At 49.8% G+C, this 26052-nt stretch overlaps 9 non-coding genes across 9 annotated transcripts; all 9 read right to left on the bottom strand.

Annotated features, from left to right (window-relative positions):
• Positions 1 to 117: 117 nt before the first annotated feature.
• On the bottom strand, positions 118 to 189 carry TRNAM-CAU (transfer RNA methionine (anticodon CAU)). Its single transcript has one exon. It is a non-coding gene; the product is annotated as a tRNA-Met (tRNA).
• Positions 190 to 1374: 1185 nt separating this feature from the next.
• On the bottom strand, positions 1375 to 1446 carry TRNAM-CAU (transfer RNA methionine (anticodon CAU)). The gene has a single exon. It is a non-coding gene; the product is annotated as a tRNA-Met (tRNA).
• Positions 1447 to 13812: 12366 nt separating this feature from the next.
• Positions 13813 to 13884, bottom strand: TRNAM-CAU (transfer RNA methionine (anticodon CAU)). Its single transcript has one exon. It is a non-coding gene; the product is annotated as a tRNA-Met (tRNA).
• A 2001-nt stretch (positions 13885 to 15885) lies between these two features.
• TRNAG-UCC (transfer RNA glycine (anticodon UCC)) lies at positions 15886 to 15957 on the bottom strand. The gene has a single exon. It is a non-coding gene; the product is annotated as a tRNA-Gly (tRNA).
• Positions 15958 to 17544: 1587 nt separating this feature from the next.
• Positions 17545 to 17616, bottom strand: TRNAM-CAU (transfer RNA methionine (anticodon CAU)). The gene has a single exon. It is a non-coding gene; the product is annotated as a tRNA-Met (tRNA).
• Positions 17617 to 18792: 1176 nt separating this feature from the next.
• Positions 18793 to 18864, bottom strand: TRNAM-CAU (transfer RNA methionine (anticodon CAU)). The gene has a single exon. It is a non-coding gene; the product is annotated as a tRNA-Met (tRNA).
• Positions 18865 to 23368: 4504 nt separating this feature from the next.
• Positions 23369 to 23440, bottom strand: TRNAR-UCG (transfer RNA arginine (anticodon UCG)). The gene has a single exon. It is a non-coding gene; the product is annotated as a tRNA-Arg (tRNA).
• Positions 23441 to 24610: 1170 nt separating this feature from the next.
• Positions 24611 to 24682, bottom strand: TRNAG-UCC (transfer RNA glycine (anticodon UCC)). Its single transcript has one exon. It is a non-coding gene; the product is annotated as a tRNA-Gly (tRNA).
• Positions 24683 to 25866: 1184 nt separating this feature from the next.
• On the bottom strand, positions 25867 to 25938 carry TRNAG-UCC (transfer RNA glycine (anticodon UCC)). The gene has a single exon. It is a non-coding gene; the product is annotated as a tRNA-Gly (tRNA).
• Positions 25939 to 26052: the final 114 nt, after the last annotated feature.

Genomic DNA, 26052 nt, shown 5'->3' with positions numbered 1-26052 from the left:
TCCTATTTAGCGCAAGAGTGGAACGAGGCAGCAAGTTCAAGGAATGACATTGCATCCAGGCACTTACAGCTCTTTGTGCCCTAATGCCATGACACAAAAACACAATTTGAAAAAACTTAGCAGAGGATGGTTTCGATCCATCGACCTCTGGGTTATGGGCCCAGCACGCTTCCGCTGCGCCACTCTGCTGGCTGGAGAACAAGAGCTTTTCTGGGCTTTTACAGCCTACAAACCGACAACCCTAGACCCAGTTTCGAGTGAAGCGGGCAGTAGGCCTTACAAAGCCAAACAACCTGCAACCACGCACTCCCATCCCATGGCCTTTTGCAGACAGGCCTCATTTCTCTAGCTCACACCCTAACTGCCAACACCCCTTCCCCTTCTCTCTCTGTCTCTCTCTCTCTCTGTCTCTCTCTCTCATTCTCTCTCTCTCGCAAATAGATACTTTACTTCCCAGGTGCAACAAAACAAGCCTTCTCGAGCTGGCAGATATGGGAAGGAAGGAAGGAAGGGCCAGTTTGGAAACTCAACTCAATTACCATAAATCCCCTGCTAAGGGTTATGGGAGGGAGGAATGAAGGAACTTTGCTTCAGGGAAAGGGCTGCTGCTGCTTCAGCATGTGAGGAGCGCAGCCACACGTTTCACCTTCCTCAGTATGTTGGTTTACAGGATGAGAGAGATCCTGAAACCTCACTCTAATAGGCTGAGGTGCTGTGCTCGGTGGCCTGCTGGGACCTTTGCCCGTCAGGGCAAGGCGAATAGGCCTTTGTCAGGCCTTCGTCAGGGCTTTGTCGGGGAGGGGCCAGGAGCCCTGCTCGCTTCAATCCCCTCACCGATAGACAGTTGCAGAAACTAGGATGCAAGAACCTTTCCTGGATGGGGTTTTGATTTTCGCGAAAAGTGTGTCAGCTTTGCTTTCAGCATGAGTCTGATTTCCAAAAAATGCATTTTGAACAATTTAAAGATTTGATCTGCGTTGGCCGGGAATAAAACCCGGGTCACTGCTTGGAAGGCAGCTATGCTCACCACTATACCACCAACGCCTGCCTGTCTGGGCTATGTGATGGAGCGCCCCTTAGAAATAAGAATAAGTCATTGGCTGGGAATGAAAAAGCTTGCGTTTGACGCAGAAGCAGTTTGCATCATGAGGTCTTGCCGGTCAGCCCAACATTTCCCCGGGACCCCTTAAAAAAGGAGCTTGGTTTTAAGTTTGGTTTGATTGAACAGTACATTTTGTTGGCTGGGCTGGGACCCTCTCCTATTTAGCGCAAGAGTGGAACGAGGCAGCAAGTTCAAGGAATGACATTGCATCCAGGCACTTACAGCTCTTTGTGCCCTAATGCCATGACACAAAAACATAATTTGAAAAAACTTAGCAGAGGATGGTTTCGATCCATCGACCTCTGGGTTATGGGCCCAGCACGCTTCCGCTGCGCCACTCTGCTGGCTGGAGAACGAGAGCTTTTCGGGGCTTTTACAGCCTACAAAACGACAACCCTAGACCCAGTTTCGAGTGAAGCGGGCAGTAGGCCTTACAAAGCCAAACAACCTGCAACCACGCACTCCCATCCCATGGCCTTTTGCAGACAGGCCTCATTTCTCTAGCTCACACCCTAACTGCCAACACCCCTTCCCCTTCTCTCTCTGTCTCTCTCTCTCTGTCTCTCTCTCTCATTCTCTCTCTCTCGCAAATAGATACTTTACTTCCCAGGTGCAACAAAACAAGCCTTCTCGAGCTGGCAGATATGGGAAGGAAGGAAGGAAGGGCCAGTTTGGAAACTCAACTCAATTACCATAAATCCCCTGCTAAGGGTTATGGGAGGGAGGAATGAAGGAACTTTGCTTCAGGGAAAGGGCTGCTGCTGCTTCAGCATGTGAGGAGCGCAGCCACACGTTTCACCTTCCTCAGTATGTTGGTTTACAGGATGAGAGAGATCCTGAAACCTCACTCTAATAGGCTGAAGTGATGTGCTCGGTGGCCTGCTGGGACCTTTGCCCGTCAGGGCAAGGCGAATAGGCCTTCGTCAGGGCTTTGTCGGGGAGGGGCCAGGAGCCCTGCTCGCTTCAATCCCCTCACCGATAGACAGTTGCGGAAACTAGGATGCAAGAACCTTTCCTGGATGGGGTTTTGATTTTCGCGAAAAGTGTGTCAGCTTTGCTTTCAGCATGAGTCTGATTTCCCAAAAATGCATTTTGAACAATTTAAAGATTTGATCTGTGTTAACTGCTTGGAAGGCAGCTATGCTCACCACTATACCACCAACTCCTGCCTGTCTGGGCTATGTGATGGAGCGCCCCTTAGAAATAAGAATAAGTCATTGGCTGGGAATGAAAAAAGCTTGCGTTTGACGCAGAAGCAGTTCGCATCATGAGGTCTTGCCGGTCAGCCCAACATTTCCCCGGGACCCCTTAAAAAATTAGCTTGGTTTTAAGTTTGGTTTGATTGAACAGTACATTTTGTTGGCTGGGCTGGGACCCTCTCCTATTTAGCGCAAGAGTGGAACGAGGCAGCAAGTTCAAGGAATGACATTGCATCCAGGCACTTACAGCTCTTTGTGCCCTAATGCCATGACACAAAAACATAATTTGAAAAAACTTAGCAGAGGATGGTTTGGATCCATCGACCTCTGGGTTATGGGCCCAGCACGCTTCCGCTGCGCCACTCTGCTGGTTGGAGAACAAGAGTATTTCTGGGCTTTTACAGCCTACAAACCGACAACCCTAGACCCAGTTTCGAGTGAAGCGGGCAGTAGGCCTTACAAAGCCAAACAACCTGCAACCACGCACTCCCATCCCATGGCCTTTTGCAGACAGGCCTCATTTCTCTAGCTCACACCCTAACTGCCAACACCCCTTCCCCTTCTCTCTCTGTCTCTCTCTCTCTGTCTCTCTCTCTCATTCTCTCTCTCTCGCAAATAGATACTTTACTTCCCAGGTGCAACAAAACAAGCCTTCTCGAGCTGGCAGATATGGGAAGGAAGGAAGGAAGGGCCAGTTTGGAAACTCAACTCAATTACCATAAATCCCCTGCTAAGGGTTATGGGAGGGAGGAATGAAGGAACTTTGCTTCAGGGAAAGGGCTGCTGCTGCTTCAGCATGTGAGGAGCGCAGCCACACGTTTCACCTTCCTCAGTATGTTGGTTTACAGGATGAGAGAGATCCTGAAACCTCACTCTAATAGGCTGAGGTGCTGTGCTTGGTGGCCTGCTGGGACCTTTGCCCGTCAGGGCAAGGCGAATAGGCCTTTGTCAGGGCTTTGTCGGGGAGGGGCCAGGAGCCCTGCTCGCTTCAATCCCCTCACCGATAGACAGTTGCAGAAACTAGGATGCAAGAACCTTTCCTGGATGGGGTTTTGATTTTCACGAAAAGTTTGTCAGCTTTGCTTTCAGCATGAGTCTGATTTCCAAAAAATGCATTTTGAACAATTTAAAGATTTGATCTGCGTTGGCCGGGAATCGAACCCGGGTCAACTGCTTGGAAGGCAGCTATGCTCACTACTATACCACCAACGCCTGCCTGTCTGGGCTATCTGATGGAGCGCCCCTTAGAAATAAGAATAAGTCATTGGCTGGGAATGAAAAAAGCTTGCGTTTGACGCAGAAGCAGTTCGCATCATGAGGTCTTGCCGGTCAGCCCAACATTTCCCCGGGACCCCTTAAAAAAGGAGCTTGGTTTTAAGTTTGGTTTGATTGAACAGTACATTTTGTTGGCTGGGCTGGGACCCTCTCCTATTTAGCGCAAGAGTGGAACGAGGCAGCAAGTTCAAGGAATGACATTGCATCCAGGCACTTACAGCTCTTTGTGCCCTAATGCCATGACACAAAAACATAATTTGAAAAAACTTAGCAGAGGATGGTTTCGATCCATCAACCTCTGGGTTATGGGCCCAGCACGCTTCCGCTGCGCCACTCTGCTCGTTGGAGAACAAGAGCTTTTCTGGGCTTTTACAGCCTACAAACCGACAACCCTAGACCCAGTTTCGAGTGAAGCGGGCAGTAGGCCTTACAAAGCCAAACAACCTGCAACCGCGCACTCCCATCCCATGGCCTTTTGCAGACAGGCCTCATTTTTCTATCTCACACCCTAACTGCCAACACCCCTTCCCCTTCTCTCTCTGTCTCTCTCTCTCTGTCTCTCTCTCTCATTCTCTCTCTCTCGCAAATAGATACTTTACTTCCCAGGTGCAACAAAACAAGCCTTCTCGAGCTGGCAGATATGGGAAGGAAGGAAGGAAGGGCCAGTTTGGAAACTCACCTCAATTACCATAAATCCCCTGCTAAGGGTTATGGGAGGGAGAAATGAAGGAACTTTGCTTCAGGGAAAGGGCTGCTGCTGCTTCAGCATGTGAGGAGCGCAGCCACACGTTTCACCTTCCTCAGTATGTTGGTTTACAGGATGAGAGAGATCCTGAAACCTCACTCTAATAGGCTGAGGTGCTGTGCTCGGTGGCCTGCTGGGACCTTTGGCCGTCAGGGCAAGGCGAATAGGCCTTTGTCAGGCCTTCGTCAGGGCTTTGTCGGGGAGGGGCTAGGAGCCCTGCTCGCTTCAATCCCCTCACCGATAGACAGTTGCAGAAACTAGGATGCAAGAACCTTTCCTGGATGGGGTTTTGATTTTCACGAAAAGTGTGTCAGCTTTGCTTTCAGCATGAGTCTGATTTCCAAAAAATGCATTTTGAACAATTTAAAGATTTGATCTGCGTTGGCCGGGAAACAAACCCGGGTCAACTGCTTGGAAGGCAGCTATGCTCACCACTATACCACCAACGCCAGCCTGTCTGGGCTATCTGATGGAGCGCCCCTTAGAAATAAGAATAAGTCATTGGCTGGGAATGAAAAAAGCTTGCGTTTGACGCAGAAGCAGTTCGCATCATGATGTCTTGCCGGTCAGCCCAACATTTCCCCGGGACCCCTTAAAAAAGGAGCTTGGTTTTAAGTTTGGTTTGATTGAACAGTACATTTTGTTGGCTGGGCTGGGACCCTCTCCTATTTAGCGCAAGAGTGGAACGAGGCAGCAAGTTCAAGGAATGACATTGCATCCAGGCACTTACAGCTCTTTGTGCCCTAATGCCATGACACAAAAACATAATTTGAAAAAACTTAGCAGAGGATGGTTTCGATCCATCAACCTCTGGGTTATGGGCCCAGCACGCTTCCGCTGCGCCACTCTGCTCGTTGGAGAACAAGAGCTTTTCTGGGCTTTTACAGCCTACAAACCGACAACCCTAGACCCAGTTTCGAGTGAAGCGGGCAGTAGGCCTTACAAAGCCAAACAACCTGCAACCGCGCACTCCCATCCCATGGCCTTTTGCAGACAGGCCTCATTTCTCTTGCTCACACCCTAACTGCCAACACCCCTTCCCCTTCTCTCTCTGTCTCTCTCTCTCTGTCTCTCTCTCTCATTCTCTCTCTCTCGCAAATAGATACTTTACTTCCCAGGTGCAACAAAACAAGCCTTCTCGAGCTGGCAGATATGGGAAGGAAGGAAGGAAGGGCCAGTTTGGAAACTCAACTCAATTACCATAAATCCCCTGCTAAGGGTTATGGGAGGGAGGAATGAAGGAACTTTGCTTCAGGGAAAGGGCTGCTGCTGCTTCAGCATGTGAGGAGCGCAGCCACACGTTTCACCTTCCTCAGTATGTTGGTTTACAGGATGAGAGAGATCCTGAAACCTCACTCTAATAGGCTGAAGTGATGTGCTCGGTGGCCTGCTGGGACCTTTGCCCGTCAGGGCAAGGCGAATAGGCCTTCGTCAGGGCTTTGTCGGGGAGGGGCCAGGAGCCCTGCTCGCTTCAATCCCCTCACCGATAGACAGTTGCGGAAACTAGGATGCAAGAACCTTTCCTGGATGGGGTTTTGATTTTCGCGAAAAGTGTGTCAGCTTTGCTTTCAGCATGAGTCTGATTTCCCAAAAATGCATTTTGAACAATTTAAAGATTTGATCTGTGTTAACTGCTTGGAAGGCAGCTATGCTCACCACTATACCACCAACTCCTGCCTGTCTGGGCTATGTGATGGAGCGCCCCTTAGAAATAAGAATAAGTCATTGGCTGGGAATGAAAAAAGCTTGTGTTTGACGCAGAAGCAGTTCGCATCATGAGGTCTTGCCGGTCAGCCCAACATTTCCCCGGGACCCCTTAAAAAATTAGCTTGGTTTTAAGTTTGGTTTGATTGAACAGTACATTTTGTTGGCTGGGCTGGGACCCTCTCCTATTTAGCGCAAGAGTGGAACGAGGCAGCAAGTTCAAGTAATGACATTGCATCCAGGCACTTACAGCTCTTTGTGCCCTAATGCCATGACACAAAAACATAATTTGAAAAAACTTAGCAGAGGATGGTTTGGATCCATCGACCTCTGGGTTATGGGCCCAGCACGCTTCCGCTGCGCCACTCTGCTGGTTGGAGAACAAGAGTATTTCTGGGCTTTTACAGCCTACAAACCGACAACCCTAGACCCAGTTTCGAGTGAAGCGGGCAGTAGGCCTTACAAAGCCAAACAACCTGCAACCACGCACTCCCATCCCATGGCCTTTTGCAGACAGGCCTCATTTCTCTAGCTCACACCCTAACTGCCAACACCCCTTCCCCTTCTCTCTCTGTCTCTCTCTCTCTGTCTCTCTCTCTCATTCTCTCTCTCTCGCAAATAGATACTTTACTTCCCAGGTGCAACAAAACAAGCCTTCTCGAGCTGGCAGATATGGGAAGGAAGGAAGGAAGGGCCAGTTTGGAAACTCAACTCAATTACCATAAATCCCCTGCTAAGGGTTATGGGAGGGAGGAATGAAGGAACTTTGCTTCAGGGAAAGGGCTGCTGCTGCTTCAGCATGTGAGGAGCGCAGCCACACGTTTCACCTTCCTCAGTATGTTGGTTTACAGGATGAGAGAGATCCTGAAACCTCACTCTAATAGGCTAAGGTGCTGTGCTTGGTGGCCTGCTGGGACCTTTGCCCGTCAGGGCAAGGCGAATAGGCCTTTGTCAGGGCTTTGTCGGGGAGGGGCCAGGAGCCCTGCTCGCTTCAATCCCCTCACCGATAGACAGTTGCAGAAACTAGGATGCAAGAACCTTTCCTGGATGGGGTTTTGATTTTCACGAAAAGTTTGTCAGCTTTGCTTTCAGCATGAGTCTGATTTCCAAAAAATGCATTTTGAACAATTTAAAGATTTGATCTGCGTTGGCCGGGAATCGAACCCGGGTCAACTGCTTGGAAGGCAGCTATGCTCACTACTATACCACCAACGCCTGCCTGTCTGGGCTATCTGATGGAGCGCCCCTTAGAAATAAGAATAAGTCATTGGCTGGGAATGAAAAAAGCTTGCGTTTGACGCAGAAGCAGTTCGCATCATGAGGTCTTGCCGGTCAGCCCAACATTTCCCCGGGACCCCTTAAAAAAGGAGCTTGGTTTTAAGTTTGGTTTGATTGAACAGTACATTTTGTTGGCTGGGCTGGGACCCTCTCCTATTTAGCGCAAGAGTGGAACGAGGCAGCAAGTTCAAGGAATGACATTGCATCCAGGCACTTACAGCTCTTTGTGCCCTAATGCCATGACACAAAAACATAATTTGAAAAAACTTAGCAGAGGATGGTTTCGATCCATCAACCTCTGGGTTATGGGCCCAGCACGCTTCCGCTGCGCCACTCTGCTCGTTGGAGAACAAGAGCTTTTCTGGGCTTTTACAGCCTACAAACCGACAACCCTAGACCCAGTTTCGAGTGAAGCGGGCAGTAGGCCTTACAAAGCCAAACAACCTGCAACCGCGCACTCCCATCCCATGGCCTTTTGCAGACAGGCCTCATTTTTCTATCTCACACCCTAACTGCCAACACCCCTTCCCCTTCTCTCTCTGTCTCTCTCTCTCTGTCTCTCTCTCTCATTCTCTCTCTCTCGCAAATAGATACTTTACTTCCCAGGTGCAACAAAACAAGCCTTCTCGAGCTGGCAGATATGGGAAGGAAGGAAGGAAGGGCCAGTTTGGAAACTCACCTCAATTACCATAAATCCCCTGCTAAGGGTTATGGGAGGGAGAAATGAAGGAACTTTGCTTCAGGGAAAGGGCTGCTGCTGCTTCAGCATGTGAGGAGCGCAGCCACACGTTTCACCTTCCTCAGTATGTTGGTTTACAGGATGAGAGAGATCCTGAAACCTCACTCTAATAGGCTGAGGTGCTGTGCTCGGTGGCCTGCTGGGACCTTTGGCCGTCAGGGCAAGGCGAATAGGCCTTTGTCAGGCCTTCGTCAGGGCTTTGTCGGGGAGGGGCTAGGAGCCCTGCTCGCTTCAATCCCCTCACCGATAGACAGTTGCAGAAACTAGGATGCAAGAACCTTTCCTGGATGGGGTTTTGATTTTCACGAAAAGTGTGTCAGCTTTGCTTTCAGCATGAGTCTGATTTCCAAAAAATGCATTTTGAACAATTTAAAGATTTGATCTGCGTTGGCCGGGAAACAAACCCGGGTCAACTGCTTGGAAGGCAGCTATGCTCACCACTATACCACCAACGCCAGCCTGTCTGGGCTATCTGATGGAGCGCCCCTTAGAAATAAGAATAAGTCATTGGCTGGGAATGAAAAAAGCTTGCGTTTGACGCAGAAGCAGTTCGCATCATGATGTCTTGCCGGTCAGCCCAACATTTCCCCGGGACCCCTTAAAAAAGGAGCTTGGTTTTAAGTTTGGTTTGATTGAACAGTACATTTTGTTGGCTGGGCTGGGACCCTCTCCTATTTAGCGCAAGAGTGGAACGAGGCAGCAAGTTCAAGGAATGACATTGCATCCAGGCACTTACAGCTCTTTGTGCCCTAATGCCATGACACAAAAACATAATTTGAAAAAACTTAGCAGAGGATGGTTTCGATCCATCAACCTCTGGGTTATGGGCCCAGCACGCTTCCGCTGCGCCACTCTGCTCGTTGGAGAACAAGAGCTTTTCTGGGCTTTTACAGCCTACAAACCGACAACCCTAGACCCAGTTTCGAGTGAAGCGGGCAGTAGGCCTTACAAAGCCAAACAACCTGCAACCGCGCACTCCCATCCCATGGCCTTTTGCAGACAGGCCTCATTTCTCTTGCTCACACCCTAACTGCCAACACCCCTTCCCCTTCTCTCTCTGTCTCTCTCTCTCTGTCTCTCTCTCTCATTCTCTCTCTCTCGCAAATAGATACTTTACTTCCCAGGTGCAACAAAACAAGCCTTCTCGAGCTGGCAGATATGGGAAGGAAGGAAGGAAGGGCCAGTTTGGAAACTCAACTCAATTACCATAAATCCCCTGCTAAGGGTTATGGGAGGGAGGAATGAAGGAACTTTGCTTCAGGGAAAGGGCTGCTGCTGCTTCAGCATGTGAGGAGCGCAGCCACACGTTTCACCTTCCTCAGTATGTTGGTTTACAGGATGAGAGAGATCCTGAAACCTCACTCTAATAGGCTGAAGTGATGTGCTCGGTGGCCTGCTGGGACCTTTGCCCGTCAGGGCAAGGCGAATAGGCCTTCGTCAGGGCTTTGTCGGGGAGGGGCCAGGAGCCCTGCTCGCTTCAATCCCCTCACCGATAGACAGTTGCGGAAACTAGGATGCAAGAACCTTTCCTGGATGGGGTTTTGATTTTCGCGAAAAGTGTGTCAGCTTTGCTTTCAGCATGAGTCTGATTTCCCAAAAATGCATTTTGAACAATTTAAAGATTTGATCTGTGTTAACTGCTTGGAAGGCAGCTATGCTCACCACTATACCACCAACTCCTGCCTGTCTGGGCTATGTGATGGAGCGCCCCTTAGAAATAAGAATAAGTCATTGGCTGGGAATGAAAAAAGCTTGTGTTTGACGCAGAAGCAGTTCGCATCATGAGGTCTTGCCGGTCAGCCCAACATTTCCCCGGGACCCCTTAAAAAATTAGCTTGGTTTTAAGTTTGGTTTGATTGAACAGTACATTTTGTTGGCTGGGCTGGGACCCTCTCCTATTTAGCGCAAGAGTGGAACGAGGCAGCAAGTTCAAGGAATGACATTGCATCCAGGCACTTACAGCTCTTTGTGCCCTAATGCCATGACACAAAAACATAATTTGAAAAAACTTAGCAGAGGATGGTTTGGATCCATCGACCTCTGGGTTATGGGCCCAGCACGCTTCCGCTGCGCCACTCTGCTGGTTGGAGAACAAGAGCTTTTCTGGGCTTTTACAGCCTACAAACCGACAACCCTAGACCCAGTTTCGAGTGAAGCGGGCAGTAGGCCTTACAAAGCCAAACAACCTGCAACCACGCACTCCCATCCCATGGCCTTTTGCAGACAGGCCTCATTTCTCTAGCTCACACCCTAACTGCCAACACCCCTTCCCCTTCTCTCTCTGTCTCTCTCTCTCTGTCTCTCTCTCTCATTCTCTCTCTCTCGCAAATAGATACTTTACTTCCCAGGTGCAACAAAACAAGCCTTCTCGAGCTGGCAGATATGGGAAGGAAGGAAGGAAGGGCCAGTTTGGAAACTCAACTCAATTACCATAAATCCCCTGCTAAGGGTTATGGGAGGGAGGAATGAAGGAACTTTGCTTCAGGGAAAGGGCTGCTGCTGCTTCAGCATGTGAGGAGCGCAGCCACACGTTTCACCTTCCTCAGTATGTTGGTTTACAGGATGAGAGAGATCCTGAAACCTCACTCTAATAGGCTGAGGTGCTGTGCTTGGTGGCCTGCTGGGACCTTTGCCCGTCAGGGCAAGGCGAATAGGCCTTTGTCAGGGCTTTGTCGGGGAGGGGCCAGGAGCCCTGCTCGCTTCAATCCCCTCACCGATAGACAGTTGCAGAAACTAGGATGCAAGAACCTTTCCTGGATGGGGTTTTGATTTTCACGAAAAGTTTGTCAGCTTTGCTTTCAGCATGAGTCTGATTTCCAAAAAATGCATTTTGAACAATTTAAAGATTTGATCTGCGTTGGCCGGGAATCGAACCCGGGTCAACTGCTTGGAAGGCAGCTATGCTCACTACTATACCACCAACGCCTGCCTGTCTGGGTTATCTGATGGAGCGCCCCTTAGAAATAAGAATAAGTCATTGGCTGGGAATGAAAAAAGCTTGCGTTTGACGCAGAAGCAGTTCGCATCATGAGGTCTTGCCGGTCAGCCCAACATTTCCCCGGGACCCCTTAAAAAAGGAGCTTGGTTTTAAGTTTGGTTTGATTGAACAGTACATTTTGTTGGCTGGGCTGGGACCCTCTCCTATTTAGCGCAAGAGTGGAACGAGGCAGCAAGTTCAAGGAATGACATTGCATCCAGGCACTTACAGCTCTTTGTGCCCTAATGCCATGACACAAAAACATAATTTGAAAAAACTTAGCAGAGGATGGTTTCGATCCATCAACCTCTGGGTTATGGGCCCAGCACTCTTCCGCTGCGCCACTCTGCTCGTTGGAGAACAAGAGCTTTTCTGGGCTTTTACAGCCTACAAACCGACAACCCTAGACCCAGTTTCGAGTGAAGCGGGCAGTAGGCCTTACAAAGCCAAACAACCTGCAACCGCGCACTCCCATCCCATGGCCTTTTGCAGACAGGCCTCATTTTTCTATCTCACACCCTAACTGCCAACACCCCTTCCCCTTCTCTCTCTGTCTCTCTCTCTCTGTCTCTCTCTCTCATTCTCTCTCTCTCGCAAATAGATACTTTACTTCCCAGGTGCAACAAAACAAGCCTTCTCGAGCTGGCAGATATGGGAAGGAAGGAAGGAAGGGCCAGTTTGGAAACTCACCTCAATTACCATAAATCCCCTGCTAAGGGTTATGGGAGGGAGAAATGAAGGAACTTTGCTTCAGGGAAAGGGCTGCTGCTGCTTCAGCATGTGAGGAGCGCAGCCACACGTTTCACCTTCCTCAGTATGTTGGTTTACAGGATGAGAGAGATCCTGAAACCTCACTCTAATAGGCTGAGGTGCTGTGCTCGGTGGCCTGCTGGGACCTTTGGCCGTCAGGGCAAGGCGAATAGGCCTTTGTCAGGCCTTCGTCAGGGCTTTGTCGGGGAGGGGCTAGGAGCCCTGCTCGCTTCAATCCCCTCACCGATAGACAGTTGCAGAAACTAGGATGCAAGAACCTTTCCTGGATGGGGTTTTGATTTTCACGAAAAGTGTGTCAGCTTTGCTTTCAGCATGAGTCTGATTTCCAAAAAATGCATTTTGAACAATTTAAAGATTTGATCTGCGTTGGCCGGGAAACAAACCCGGGTCAACTGCTTGGAAGGCAGCTATGCTCACCACTATACCACCAACGCCAGCCTGTCTGGGCTATCTGATGGAGCGCCCCTTAGAAATAAGAATAAGTCATTGGCTGGGAATGAAAAAAGCTTGCGTTTGACGCAGAAGCAGTTCGCATCATGATGTCTTGCCGGTCAGCCCAACATTTCCCCGGGACCCCTTAAAAAAGGAGCTTGGTTTTAAGTTTGGTTTGATTGAACAGTACATTTTGTTGGCTGGGCTGGGACCCTCTCCTATTTAGCGCAAGAGTGGAACGAGGCAGCAAGTTCAAGGAATGACATTGCATCCAGGCACTTACAGCTCTTTGTGCCCTAATGCCATGACACAAAAACATAATTTGAAAAAACTTAGCAGAGGATGGTTTCGATCCATCAACCTCTGGGTTATGGGCCCAGCACGCTTCCGCTGCGCCACTCTGCTCGTTGGAGAACAAGAGCTTTTCTGGGCTTTTACAGCCTACAAACCGACAACCCTAGACCCAGTTTCGAGTGAAGCGGGCAGTAGGCCTTACAAAGCCAAACAACCTGCAACCGCGCACTCCCATCCCATGGCCTTTTGCAGACAGGCCTCATTTTTCTAGCTCACACCCTAACTGCCAACACCCCTTCCCCTTCTCTCTCTGTCTCTCTCTCTCTGTCTCTCTCTCTCATTCTCTCTCTCTCGCAAATAGATACTTTACTTCCCAGGTGCAACAAAACAAGCCTTCTCGAGCTGGCAGATATGGGAAGGAAGGAAGGAAGGGCCAGTTTGGAAACTCAACTCAATTACCATAAATCCCCTGCTAAGGGTTATGGGAGGGAGAAATGAAGGAACTTTGCTTCAGGGAAAGGGCTGCTGCTGCTTCAGCATGTGAGGAGCGCAGCCACACGTTTCACCTTCCTCAGTATGTTGGTTTACAGGATGAGAGAGATCCTGAAACCTCACTCTAATAGGCTGAGGTGCTGTGCTCGGTGGCCTGCTGGGACCTTTGGCCGTCAGGGCAAGGCGAATAGGCCTTTGTCAGGCCTTCGTCAGGGCTTTGTCGGGGAGGGGCTAGGAGCCCTGCTCGCTTCAATCCCCTCACCGATAGACAGTTGCAGAAACTAGGATGCAAGAACCTTTCCTGGATGGGGTTTTGATTTTCACGAAAAGTCTGTCAGCTTTGCTTTCAGCATGAGTCTGATTTCCAAAAAATGCATTTTGAACAATTTAAAGATTTGATCTGCGTTGGCCGGGAAACAAACCCGGGTCAACTGCTTGGAAGGCAGCTATGCTCACCACTATACCACCAACGCCTGCCTGTCTGGGCTATCTGATGGAGCGCCCCTTAGAAATAAGAATAAGTCATTGGCTGGGAATGAAAAAAGCTTGCGTTTGACGCAGAAGCAGTTCGCATCATGATGTCTTGCCGGTCAGCCCAACATTTCCCCGGGACCCCTTAAAAAAGGAGCTTGGTTTTAAGTTTGGTTTGATTGAACAGTACATTTTGTTGGCTGGGCTGGGCCCCTCTCCTATTTAGCGCAAGAGTGGAACGAGGCAGCAAGTTCAAGGAATGACATTGCATCCAGGCACTTACAGCTCTTTGTGCCCTAATGCCATGACACAAAAACATAATTTGAAAAAACTTAGCAGAGGATGGTTTCGATCCATCGACCTCTGGGTTATGGGCCCAGCACGCTTCCGCTGCGCCACTCTGCTGATTGGAGAACAAGAGCTTTTCTGGGCTTTTACAGCCTACAAACCGACAACCCTAGACCCAGTTTCGAGTGAAGCGGGCAGTAGGCCTTACAAAGCCAAACAACCTGCAACCACGCACTCCCATCCCATGGCCTTTTGCAGACAGGCCTCATTTCTCTAGCTCACACCCTAACTGCCAACACCCCTTCCCCTTCTCTCTCTGTCTCTCTCTCTCTGTCTCTCTCTCTCTCGCAAATAGATACTTTACTTCCCAGGTGCAACAAAACAAGCCTTCTCGAGCTGGCAGATATGGGAAGGAAGGAAGGAAGGGCCAGTTTGGAAACTCAACTCAATTACCATAAATCCCCTGCTAAGGGTTATGGGAGGGAGGAATGAAGGAACTTTGCTTCAGGGAAAGGGCTGCTGCTGCTTCAGCATGTGAGGAGCGCAGCCACACGTTTCACCTTCCTCAGTATGTTGGTTTACAGGATGAGAGAGATCCTGAAACCTCACTCTAATAGGCTGAGGTGCTGTGCTCGGTGGCCTGCTGGGACCTTTGCCCGTCAGGGCAAGGCGAATAGGCCTTTGTCAGGCCTTTGTCGGGGAGGGGCCAGGAGCCCTGCTCGCTTCAATCCCCTCACCGATAGACAGTTGCAGAAACTAGGATGCAAGAACCTTTCCTGGATGGGGTTTTGATTTTCACGAAAGGTGTGTCAGCTTTGCTTTCAGCATGAGTCTGATTTCCAAAAAATGCATTTTGAACAATTTAAAGATTTGATCTGCGTTGGCCGGGAATCGAACCCGGGTCAACTGCTTGGAAGGCAACTATGCTCACCACTATACCACCAACGCCTGCCTGTCTGGACTATCTGATGCAGCGCCCCTTAGAAATAAGAATAAGTCATTGGCTGGGAATGAAAAAAGCTTGCGTTTGACGCAGAAGCAGTTCGCATCATGAGGTCTTGCCGGTCAGCCCAACATTTCCCCGGGACCCCTAAAAAAGGAGCTTGGTTTTAAGTTTGGTTTGATTGAACAGTACATTTTGTTGGCTGGGCTGGGCCCCTCTCCTATTTAGCGCAAGAGTGGAACGAGGCAGCAAGTTCAAGGAATGACATTGCATCCAGGCACTTACAGCTCTTTGTGCCCTAATGCCATGACACAAAAACATAATTTGAAAAAAGTTAGCAGAGGATGGTTTCGATCCATCGACCTCTGGGTTATGGGCCCAGCACGCTTCCGCTGCCCCACTCTGCTGGTTGGAGAACAAGAGCTTTTCTGGGCTTTTACAGCCTACAAACCGACAACCCTAGACCCAGTTTCGAGTGAAGCGGGCAGTAGGCCTTACAAAGCCAAACAACCTGCAACCACGCACTCCCATCCCATGGCCTTTTGCAGACAGGCCTCATTTCTCTAGCTCACACCCTAACTGCCAACACCCCTTCCCCTTCTCTCTCTGTCTCTCTCTCTCTGTCTCTCTCTCTCGCAAATAGATACTTTACTTCCCAGGTGCAACAAAACAAGCCTTCTCGAGCTGGCAGATATGGGAAGGAAGGAAGGAAGGGCCAGTTTGGAAACTCAACTCAATTACCATAAATCCCCTGCTAAGGGTTATGGGAGGGAGGAATGAAGGAACTTTGCTTCAGGGAAAGGGCTGCTGCTGCTTCAGCATGTGAGGAGCGCAGCCACACGTTTCACCTTCCTCAGTATGTTGGTTTACAGGATGAGAGAGATCCTGAAACCTCACTCTAATAGGCTGAGGTGCTGTGCTCGGTGGCCTGCTAGGACCTTTGCCCGTCAGGGCAAGGCGAATAGGCCTTTGTCAGGCCTTCGTCAGGGCTTTGTCGGGGAGGGGCCAGGAGCCCTGCTCGCTTCAATCCCCTCACCGATAGACAGTTGCAGAAACTAGGATGCAAGAACCTTTCCTGGATGGGGTTTTGATTTTCACGAAAAGTGTGTCAGCTTTGCTTTCAGCATGAGTCTGATTTCCAAAAAATGCATTTTGAACAATTTAAAGATTTGATCTGCGTTGGCCGGGAATCGAACCCGGGTCAACTGCTTGGAAGGCAGCTATGCTCACCACTATACCACCAACGCCTGCCTGTCTGGACTATCTGATGCAGCGCCCCTTAGAAATAAGAATAAGTCATTGGCTGGGAATGAAAAAAGCTTGCGTTTGACGCAGAAGCAGTTCGCATCATGAGGTCTTGCCGGTCAGCCCAACATTTCCCCGGGACCCCTAAAAAAGGAGCTTGGTTTTAAGTTTGGTTTGATTGAACAGTACATTTTGTTGGCTGGGCTGGGACCCTCTCCTATTTAGCGCAAGAGTGGAACGAGGCAGCAAGTTCAAGGAATGACATTGCATCCAGGCACTTACAGCTCTTTGTGCCCTAATGCCATGACACAAAAACATAATTTGAAAAAACTTAGCAGAGAATGGTTTCGATCCATCGACCTCTGGGTTATGGGCCCAGCACACTTCCACTGTGCCACTCTGCTGGTTGGAGAACAAGAGCTTTTCTGGGCTTTTACAGCCTACAAACCGACAACCCTAGACCCAGTTTCGAGTGAAGCGGGCAGTAGGCCTTACAAAGCCAAACAACCTGCAACCACGCACTCCCATCCCATGGCCTTTTGCAGACAGGCCTCATTTCTCTAGCTCACACCCTAACTGCCAACACCCCTTCCCCTTCTCTCTCTGTCTCTCTCTCTCTGTCTCTCTCTCTCATTCTCTCTCTCTCGCAAATAGATACTTTACTTCCCAGGTGCAACAAAACAAGCCTTCTCGAGCTGGCAGATATGGGAAGGAAGGAAGGAAGGGCCAGTTTGGAAACTCAACTCAATTACCATAAATCCCCTGCTAAGGGTTATGGGAGGGAGGAATGAAGGAACTTTGCTTCAGGGAAAGGGCTGCTGCTGCTTCAGCATGTGAGGAGCGCAGCCACACGTTTCACCTTCCTCAGTATGTTGGTTTACAGGATGATAGAGATCCTGAAACCTCACTCTAATAGGCTGAGGTGCTGTGCTCGGTGGCCTGCTGGGACCTTTGCCCGTCAGGGCAAGGCGAATAGGCCTTTGTCAGGCCTTCGTCAGGGCTTTGTTGGGGAGGGGCCAGGAGCCCTGCTCGCTTCAATCCCCTCACCGATAGACAGTTGCAGAAACTAGGATGCAAGAACCTTTCCTGGATGGGGTTTTGATTTTCACGAAAAGTGTGTCAGCTTTGCTTTCAGCATGAGTCTGATTTCCGAAAAATGCATTTTGAACAATTTAAAGATTTGATCTGCGTTGGCCCGGAATCGAACCCGGGTCAACTGCTTGGAAGGCAGCTATGCTCACCACTATACCACCAACGCCTGCCTGTTTGGACTATCTGATGGAGCGCCCCTTAGAAATAAGAATAAGTCATTGGCTGGGAATGAAAAAAGCTTGCGTTTGACGCAGAAGCAGTTCGCATCATGAGGTCTTGCCGGTCAGCCCAACATTTCCCCGGGACCCCTTAAAAAAAGAGCTTGGTTTTAAATTTGGTTTGATTGAACAGTACATTTTGTTGGCTGGGCTGGGACCCTCTCCTATTTAGCGCAAGAGTGGAACGAGGCAGCAAGTTCAAGGAATGACATTGCATCCAGGCACTTACAGCTCTTTGTGCCCTAATGCCATGACACAAAAACATAATTTGAAAAAACTTAGCAGAGGATGGTTTCGATCCATCGACCTCTGGGTTATGGGCCCAGCACGCTTCCGCTGCGCCACTCTGCTGGCTGGAGAACGAGAGCTTTTCGGGGCTTTTACAGCCTACAAACCGACAACCCTAGACCCAGTTTCGAGTGAAGCGGGCAGTAGGCCTTACAAAGCCAAACAACCTGCAACCACGCACTCCCATCCCATGGCCTTTTGCAGACAGGCCTCATTTCTCTAGCTCACACCCTAACTGCCAACACCCCTTCCCCTTCTCTCTCTGTCTCTCTCTCTCTGTCTCTCTCTCTCATTCTCTCTCTCTCGCAAATAGATACTTTACTTCCCAGGTGCAACAAAACAAGCCTTCTCGAGCTGGCAGATATGGGAAGGAAGGAAGGAAGGGCCAGTTTGGAAACTCAACTCAATTACCATAAATCCCCTGCTAAGGGTTATGGGAGGGAGGAATGAAGGAACTTTGCTTCAGGGAAAGGGCTGCTGCTGCTTCAGCATGTGAGGAGCGCAGCCACACGTTTCACCTTCCTCAGTATGTTGGTTTACAGGATGAGAGAGATCCTGAAACCTCACTCTAATAGGCTGAGGTGCTGTGCTCGGTGGCCTGCTGGGACCTTTGCCCGTCAGGGCAAGGCGAATAGGCCTTTGTCAGGCCTTCGTCAGGGCTTTGTCGGGGAGGGGCCAGGAGCCCTGCTCGCTTCAATCCCCTCACCGATAGACAGTTGCAGAAACTAGGATGCAAGAACCTTTCCTGGATGGGGTTTTGATTTTCGCGAAAAGTGTGTCAGCTTTGCTTTCAGCATGAGTCTGATTTCCAAAAAATGCATTTCGAACAATTTAAAGATTTGATCTGCGAATCGAGCCCGGGTCAATTGCTTGGAAGGCAGCTATGCTCACCACTATACCACCAACGCCTGCCTGTCTGGGCTATGTGATGGAGCGCCCCTTAGAAATAAGAATAAGTCATTGGCTGGGAATGAAAAAAGCTTGCGTTTGACGCAGAAGCAGTTCGCATCATGAGGTCTTGCCGGTCAGCCCAACATTTCCCCGGGACCCCTTAAAAAAGGAGCTTGGTTTTAAGTTTGGTTTGATTGAACAGTACATTTTGTTGGCTGGGCTGGGACCCTCTCCTATTTAGCGCAAGAGTGGAACGAGGCAGCAAGTTCAAGGAATGACATTGCATCCAGGCACTTACAGCTCTTTGTGCCCTAATGCCATGACACAAAAACACAATTTGAAAAAACTTAGCAGAGGATGGTTTCGATCCATCGACCTCTGGGTTATGGGCCCAGCACGCTTCCGCTGCGCCACTCTGCTGGTTGGAGAACAAGAGCTTTTCTGGGCTTTTACAGCCTACAAACCGACAACCCTAGACCCAGTTTCGAGTGAAGCGGGCAGTAGGCCTTACAAAGCCAAACAACCTGCAACCACGCACTCCCATCCCATGGCCTTTTGCAGACAGGCCTCATTTTTCTAGCTCACACCCTAACTGCCAACACCCCTTCCCCTTCTCTCTCTGTCTCTCTCTCTCTCTGTCTCTCTCTCTCATTCTCTCTCTCTCGCAAATAGATACTTTACTTCCCAGGTGCAACAAAACAAGCCTTCTCGAGCTGGCAGATATGGGAAGGAAGGAAGGAAGGGCCAGTTTGGAAACTCAACTCAATTACCATAAATCCCCTGCTAAGGGTTATGGGAGGGAGGAATGAAGGAACTTTGCTTCAGGGAAAGGGCTGCTGCTGCTTCAGCATGTGAGGAGCGCAGCCACACGTTTCACCTTCCTCAGTATGTTGGTTTACAGGATGAGAGAGATCCTGAAACCTCACTCTAATAGGCTGAGGTGCTGTGCTCGGTGGCCTGCTGGGACCTTTGCCCGTCAGGGCAAGGCGAATAGGCCTTTGTCAGGCCTTCGTCAGGGCTTTGTCGGGGATGGGCCAGGAGCCCTGCTCGCTTCAATCCCCTCACCGATAGACAGTTGCAGAAACTAGGATGCAAGAACCTTTCCTGGATGGGGTTTTGATTTTCGCGAAAAGTGTGTCAGCTTTGCTTTCAGCATGAGTCTGATTTCCAAAAAATGCATTTTGAACAATTTAAAGATTTGATCTGCGTTGGCCGGGAATAAAACCCGGGTCACTGCTTGGAAGGCAGCTATGCTCACCACTATACCACCAACGCCTGCCTGTCTGGGCTATGTGATGGAGCGCCCCTTAGAAATAAGAATAAGTCATTGGCTGGGAATGAAAAAGCTTGCGTTTGACGCAGAAGCAGTTTGCATCATGAGGTCTTGCCGGTCAGCCCAACATTTCCCCGGGACCCCTTAAAAAAGGAGCTTGGTTTTAAGTTTGGTTTGATTGAACAGTACATTTTGTTGGCTGGGCTGGGACCCTCTCCTATTTAGCGCAAGAGTGGAACGAGGCAGCAAGTTCAAGGAATGACATTGCATCCAGGCACTTACAGCTCTTTGTGCCCTAATGCCATGACACAAAAACATAATTTGAAAAAACTTAGCAGAGGATGGTTTCGATCCATCGACCTGAAGCGTGCGCCACTCTGCTGGCTGGAGAACGAGAGCTTTTCGGGGCTTTTACAGCCTACAAAACGACAACCCTAGACCCAGTTTCGAGTGAAGCGGGCAGTAGGCCTTACAAAGCCAAACAACCTGCAACCACGCACTCCCATCCCATGGCCTTTTGCAGACAGGCCTCATTTCTCTAGCTCACACCCTAACTGCCAACACCCCTTCCCCTTCTCTCTCTGTCTCTCTCTCTCTGTCTCTCTCTCTCATTCTCTCTCTCTCGCAAATAGATACTTTACTTCCCAGGTGCAACAAAACAAGCCTTCTCGAGCTGGCAGATATGGGAAGGAAGGAAGGAAGGAAGGGCCAGTTTGGAAACTCAACTCAATTACCATAAATCCCCTGCTAAGGGTTATGGGAGGGAGGAATGAAGGAACTTTGCTTCAGGGAAAGGGCTGCTGCTGCTTCAGCATGTGAGGAGCGCAGCCACACGTTTCACCTTCCTCAGTATGTTGGTTTACAGGATGAGAGAGATCCTGAAACCTCACTCTAATAGGCTGAAGTGATGTGCTCGGTGGCCTGCTGGGACCTTTGCCCGTCAGGGCAAGGCGAATAGGCCTTCGTCAGGGCTTTGTCGGGGAGGGGCCAGGAGCCCTGCTCGCTTCAATCCCCTCACCGATAGACAGTTGCGGAAACTAGGATGCAAGAACCTTTCCTGGATGGGGTTTTGATTTTCGCGAAAAGTGTGTCAGCTTTGCTTTCAGCATGAGTCTGATTTCCCAAAAATGCATTTTGAACAATTTAAAGATTTGATCTGTGTTAACTGCTTGGAAGGCAGCTATGCTCACCACTATACCACCAACTCCTGCCTGTCTGGGCTATGTGATGGAGCGCCCCTTAGAAATAAGAATAAGTCATTGGCTGGGAATGAAAAAAGCTTGCATTTGACGCAGAAGCAGTTCGCATCATGAGGTCTTGCCGGTCAGCCCAACATTTCCCCGGGACCCCTTAAAAAAAGAGCTTGGTTTTAAGTTTGGTTTGATTGAACAGTACATTTTGTTGGCTGGGCTGGGACCCTCTCCTATTTAGCGCAAGAGTGGAACGAGGCAGCAAGTTCAAGGAATGACATTGCATCCAGGCACTTACAGCTCTTTGTGCCCTAATGCCATGACACAAAAACATAATTTGAAAAAACTTAGCAGAGGATGGTTTCAATCCATCGATCTCTGGGTTATGGGCCCAGCACGCTTCCGCTGCGCCACTCTGCTGGTTGGAGAACAAGAGCTTTTCTGGGCTTTTACAGCCTACAAACCGACAACCCTAGACCCAGTTTCGAGTGAAGCGGCAGTAGGCCTTACAAAGCCAAACAAACTGCAACCACGCACTCCCATCCCATGGCCTTTTGCAGACAGGCCTCATTTCTCTAGCTCACACCCTAACTGCCAACACCCCTTCCCCTTCTCTCTCTGTCTCTCTCTCTCTGTCTCTCTCTCTCATTCTCTCTCTCTCGCAAATAGATACTTTACTTCCCAGGTGCAACAAAACAAGCCTTCTCGAGCTGGCAGATATGGGAAGGAAGGAAGGAAGGGCCAGTTTGGAAACTCAACTCAATTACCATAAATCCCCTGCTAAGGGTTATGGGAGGGAGGAATGAAGGAACTTTGCTTCAGGGAAAGGGCTGCTGCTGCTTCAGCATGTGAGGAGCGCAGCCACACGTTTCACCTTCCTCAGTATGTTGGTTTACAGGATGAGAGAGATCCTGAAACCTCACTCTAATAGGCTGAGGTGCTGTGCTCGGTGGCCTGCTGGGACCTTTGCCCGTCAGGGCAAGGCGAATAGGCCTTTGTCAGGCCTTCGTCAGGCCTTTGTCGGGGAGGGGCCAGGAGCCCTGCTCGCTTCAATCCCCTCACCGATAGACAGTTGCAGAAACTAGGATGCAAGAACCTTTCCTGGATGGGGTTTTGATTTTCGCGAAAAGTGTGTCAGCTTTGCTTTCAGCATGAGTCTGATTTCCCAAAAATACATTTTGAACAATTTAAAGATTTGATCTGCGTTGGCGGGGAATCGAACCCGCGACAACTGCTTGGAAGGCAGCTATGCTCACCACTATACCACCAACGCCTGCCTGTCTGGGCTATGTGATGGAGCGCCCCTTAGAAATAAGAATAAGTCATTGGCTGGGAATGAAAAAAGCTTGCGTTTGACGCAGAAGCAGTTCGCATCATGAGGTCTTGCCGGTCAGCCCAACATTTCCCCGGGACCCCTTAAAAAAGGAGCTTGGTTTTAAGTTTGGTTTGATTGAACAGTACATTTTGTTGGCTGGGCTGGGACCCTCTCCTATTTAGCGCAAGAGTGGAACGAGGCAGCAAGTTCAAGGAATGACATTGCATCCAGGCACTTACAGCTCTTTGTGCCCTTATGCCATGACACAAAAACATAATTTGAAAAAAACTTAGCAGAGGATGGTTTCGATCTATCGACCTCTGGGTTATGTGCCCAGCACGCTTCCGCTGCGCAACTCTGCTGGTTGGAGAACAAGAGCTTTTCTGGGCTTTTACAGCCTACAAACCGACAACCCTAGACCCAGTTTCGAGTGAAGCGGGCAGTAGGCCTTACAAAGCCAAACAACCTGCAACCACGCACTCCCATCCCATGGCCTTTTGCAGCCAGGCCTCATTTCTCTAGCTCACACCCTAACTGCCAACACCCCTTCCCCTTCTCTCTCTGTCTCTCTCTCTCTGTCTCTCTCTCTCATTCTCTCTCTCTCTCGCAAATAGATACTTTACTTCCCAGGTGCAACAAAACAAGCCTTCTCGAGCTGGCAGATATGGGAAGGAAGGAAGGAAGGGCCAGTTTGGAAACTCAACTCAATTACCATAAATCCCCTGCTAAGGGTTATGGGAGGGAGGAATGAAGGAACTTTGCTTCAGGGAAAGGGCTGCTGCTGCTTCAGCATGTGAGGAGCGCAGCCACACGTTTCACCTTCCTCAGTATGTTGGTTTACAGGATGAGAGAGATCCTGAAACCTCACTCTAATAGGCTGAGGTGCTGTGCTCGGTGGCCTGCTGGGACCTTTGCCCGTCAGGGCAAGGCGAATAGGCCTTTGTCAGGCCTTCGTCAGGGCTTTGTCGGGGAGGGGCCAGGAGCCCTGCTCGCTTCAATCCCCTCACCGATAGACAGTTGCAGAAACTAGGATGCAAGAACCTTTCCTGGATGGGGTTTTGATTTTCACGAAAAGTGTGTCAGCTTTGCTTTCAGCATGAGTCTGATTTCCAAAAAATGCATTTTGAACAATTTAAAGATTTGATCTGCGTTGGCCGGGAATCGAACCCGGGTCAACTGCTTCGAAGGCAGCTATGCTCACCACTATACCACCAACGCCTGCCTGTCTGGACTATCTGATGCAGCGCCCCTTAGAAATAAGAATAAGTCATTGGCTGGGAATGAAAAAAGCTTGCGTTTGACGCAGAAGCAGTTCGCATCATGAGGTCTTGCCGGTCAGCCCAACATTTCCCCGGGACCCCTAAAAAAGGAGCTTGGTTTTAAGTTTGGTTTGATTGAACAGTACATTTTGTTGGCTGGGCTGGGCCCCTCTCCTATTTAGCGCAAGAGTGGAACGAGGCAGCAAGTTCAAGGAATGACATTGCATCCAGGCACTTACAGCTCTTTGTGCCCTAATGCCATGACACAAAAACATAATTTGAAAAAAGTTAGCAGAGGATGGTTTCGATCCATCGACCTCTGGGTTATGGGCCCAGCACGCTTCCGCTGCCCCACTCTGCTGGTTGGAGAACAAGAGCTTTTCTGGGCTTTTACAGCCTACAAACCGACAACCCTAGACCCAGTTTCGAGTGAAGCGGGCAGTAGGCCTTACAAAGCCAAACAACCTGCAACCACGCACTCCCATCCCATGGCCTTTTGCAGACAGGCCTCATTTCTCTAGCTCACACCCTAACTGCCAACACCCCTTCCCCTTCTCTCTCTGTCTCTCTCTCTCTGTCTCTCTCTCTCGCAAATAGATACTTTACTTCCCAGGTGCAACAAAACAAGCCTTCTCGAGCTGGCAGATATGGGAAGGAAGGAAGGAAGGGCCAGTTTGGAAACTCAACTCAATTACCATAAATCCCCTGCTAAGGGTTATGGGAGGGAGGAATGAAGGAACTTTGCTTCAGGGAAAGGGCTGCTGCTGCTTCAGCATGTGAGGAGCGCAGCCACACGTTTCACCTTCCTCAGTATGTTGGTTTACAGGATGAGAGAGATCCTGAAACCTCACTCTAATAGGCTGAGGTGCTGTGCTCGGTGGCCTGCTAGGACCTTTGCCCGTCAGGGCAAGGCGAATAGGCCTTTGTCAGGCCTTCGTCAGGGCTTTGTCGGGGAGGGGCCAGGAGCCCTGCTCGCTTCAATCCCCTCACCGATAGACAGTTGCAGAAACTAGGATGCAAGAACCTTTCCTGGATGGGGTTTTGATTTTCACGAAAAGTGTGTCAGCTTTGCTTTCAGCATGAGTCTGATTTCCAAAAAATGCATTTTGAGCAATTTAAAGATTTGATCTGCGTTGGCCGGGAATCGAACCCGGGTCAACTGCTTGGAAGGCAGCTATGCTCACCACTATACCACCAACGCCTGCCTGTCTGGACTATCTGATGCAGCGCCCCTTAGAAATAAGAATAAGTCATTGGCTGGGAATGAAAAAAGCTTGCGTTTGACGCAGAAGCAGTTCGCATCATGAGGTCTTGCCGGTCAGCCCAACATTTCCCCGGGACCCCTAAAAAAGGAGCTTGGTTTTAGGTTTGGTTTGATTGAACAGTACATTTTGTTGGCTGGGCTGGGACCCTCTCCTATTTAGCGCAAGAGTGGAACGAGGCAGCAAGTTCAAGGAATGACATTGCATCCAGGCACTTACAGCTCTTTGTGCCCTAATGCCATGACACAAAAACATAATTTGAAAAAACTTAGCAGAGAATGGTTTCGATCCATCGACCTCTGGGTTATGGGCCCAGCACGCTTCCACTGTGCCACTCTGCTGGTTGGAGAACAAGAGCTTTTCTGGGCTTTTACAGCCTACAAACCGACAACCCTAGACCCAGTTTCGAGTGAAGCGGGCAGTAGGCCTTACAAAGCCAAACAACCTGCAACCACGCACTCCCATCCCATGGCCTTTTGCAGACAGGCCTCATTTCTCTAGCTCACACCCTAACTGCCAACACCCCTTCCCCTTCTCTCTCTGTCTCTCTCTCTCTGTCTCTCTCTCTCATTCTCTCTCTCTCGCAAATAGATACTTTACTTCCCAGGTGCAACAAAACAAGCCTTCTCGAGCTGGCAGATATGGGAAGGAAGGAAGGTAGGGCCAGTTTGGAAACTCAACTCAATTACCATAAATCCCCTGCTAAGGGTTATGGGAGGGAGGAATGAAGGAACTTTGCTTCAGGGAAAGGGCTGCTGCTGCTTCAGCATGTGAGGAGCGCAGCCACACGTTTCACCTTCCTCAGTATGTTGGTTTACAGGATGATAGAGATCCTGAAACCTCACTCTAATAGGCTGAGGTGCTGTGCTCGGTGGCCTGCTGGGACCTTTGCCCGTCAGGGCAAGGCGAATAGGCCTTTGTCAGGCCTTCGTCAGGGCTTTGTTGGGGAGGGGCCAGGAGCCCTGCTCGCTTCAATCCCCTCACCGATAGACAGTTGCAGAAACTAGGATGCAAGAACCTTTCCTGGATGGGGTTTTGATTTTCACGAAAAGTGTGTCAGCTTTGCTTTCAGCATGAGTCTGATTTCCAAAAAATGCATTTTGAACAATTTAAAGATTTGATCTGCGTTGGCCGGGAATCGAACCCGGGTCAACTGCTTGGAAGGCAGCTATGCTCACCACTATACCACCAACGCCTGCCTGTTTGGACTATCTGATGGAGCGCCCCTTAGAAATAAGAATAAGTCATTGGCTGGGAATGAAAAAAGCTTGCGTTTGACGCAGAAGCAGTTCGCATCATGAGGTCTTGC

Source organism: Ambystoma mexicanum, chromosome 6q (genome assembly GCF_040938575.1).
Source record: "Ambystoma mexicanum isolate Mex_15411 chromosome 6q, UKY_AmexF1_1, whole genome shotgun sequence".
NCBI classification, from domain to species: domain Eukaryota; kingdom Metazoa; phylum Chordata; class Amphibia; order Caudata; family Ambystomatidae; genus Ambystoma; species Ambystoma mexicanum.
This window is presented reverse-complemented; position numbering and strand designations above follow the sequence as displayed.